Here is a 1,624-nt window from a genome sequence, read left to right as displayed (position 1 = left end):
ATGCGAAAGCTGGACAGTGAATAAGGAAGACCATAGAAGAATTGATGTTTTTGAGTTATGGTGTTGGAGGAGAATATTGAAAGTGCCATAGGCTGCCAAAAGAACCAATAAATCCATTTTGGAAGACGTGTGGCCAGAGTGCTCCTTGGAAGCCAAGATGGCCAAACTTCGCCTCTCATACTTTGGACATATTGTCAGGAGGGACCAGTCACTGGTGAAGGATATCATGTTTGGTAAGGTGGAGGGTCAGAGAAAAAGAGGAAGTCCCCCAACGAGATGGGTTGGCCAAGTAGCAGCATCGATGGGCTCAAGCATGGCAACAGTAGTGAGGTTGGCTCAGGATTGGGCAGTGTTTTGTTCTGCTGTGCATAAGTTAGCTATGTGTCGGTACCAACTCGATGGCACCTAACAACAACAACAACAATGATGCAATTGAAAATACCATTGATTGGGGCCAGTCACTAGCCAAAATCCGCTGACATCAGCAATTATATCCCTAGTTCCACATCTTCTTCTGAGTCCAGCTTGAGTTTCTGGAAATTCTATGTCAATGTATTGTTCTAGCTGTTTTTGTGTTAACTTCAGCAAATATTTTCTTGCACATGATATTAATGATATTGTTCTATTATTTCTGGATTCCATTGGGTCACCTCTCTTTGGTAAGGTCACAAATATGGATCTCTTCCAATTGGTTGGCCAGGTAACTGTCTTACAGATTTATTGGCATGGATGAGTGAGCACCTCCAGTGCTGGTCAGTTTGTTGAAAGATTTAGCTCCATCAGTCCTGGAGCTTTGTTTTTATCCAATGCCTTCAGTGCAGCTTAGACTTCTTCCTTCAGTACCATCAGTTCTTGATCATATGTTACCTCTTGAAATGGTTTAACATAGACCATTTCTTTTTGATACAATGACTTCCATCTTCATTTGATGCTCCCTGCATCATTCAATATTTTTCCCATAGAATCCTACAATATTATAAATCGAGGCTTGCATTTTTTCTTCAGTTATTTTAGCTTGAAAAATACCAAGGGCACCAGAAATATCACCATAGAAAGCTTCTAAGTCTGCCATCTGCCTATAACTGATTGGAATGCCTAAAATGGAGCTACAATGTTCCCAGTGAAGAAGGCTTCCTGCGGAGCCTCTGCATTACATAAGACTATAGGTGGAATCCTGAACAGCATCCAGAATCTTCAGAGGTGGGAAACTTCCTCTTGAAAGGACGGGGAGACCAGCCTGGAGTGGCTAGAAGAACAGAAAATACTTCTTGAAAGAAAGACTGACAGGAAAAATACAAAACAATAGAGGCAGACCGACTGATTACTACAAGAACAAGCAAGTTGCTCGCCCAGGAGACATCAAGGCAAGTGGTTAGGTCCCCTCAAAGTAAACCCCTTTCCAAGACTAAGAATCAATGGGAATCCGATTGGTGACCATATTGGTCACTGATAAGGGGAAGTGAGGGAAAAACAGCAATGAAGCTGCCAGCTAAGCCCTACAACATTCAGTAGACTCCCATGAACCCGGGTGGAGACCTGGTTGGCCAGCAGTGTGGCAAGACCTGGGGATTCTTGGGCCCAGAGTCAGTGCCATAGTCACAGAGGACTAGAGTGGAGAGTGAAG

Source organism: Chrysochloris asiatica, unplaced genomic scaffold, assembly GCF_000296735.1.
Source record: "Chrysochloris asiatica unplaced genomic scaffold, ChrAsi1.0 scaffold00126, whole genome shotgun sequence".
Lineage (NCBI taxonomy): Eukaryota > Metazoa > Chordata > Mammalia > Afrosoricida > Chrysochloridae > Chrysochloris > Chrysochloris asiatica.
The sequence above is the reverse complement of the archived record's forward strand: the minus strand, read 5'-3'. Positions refer to the sequence as shown.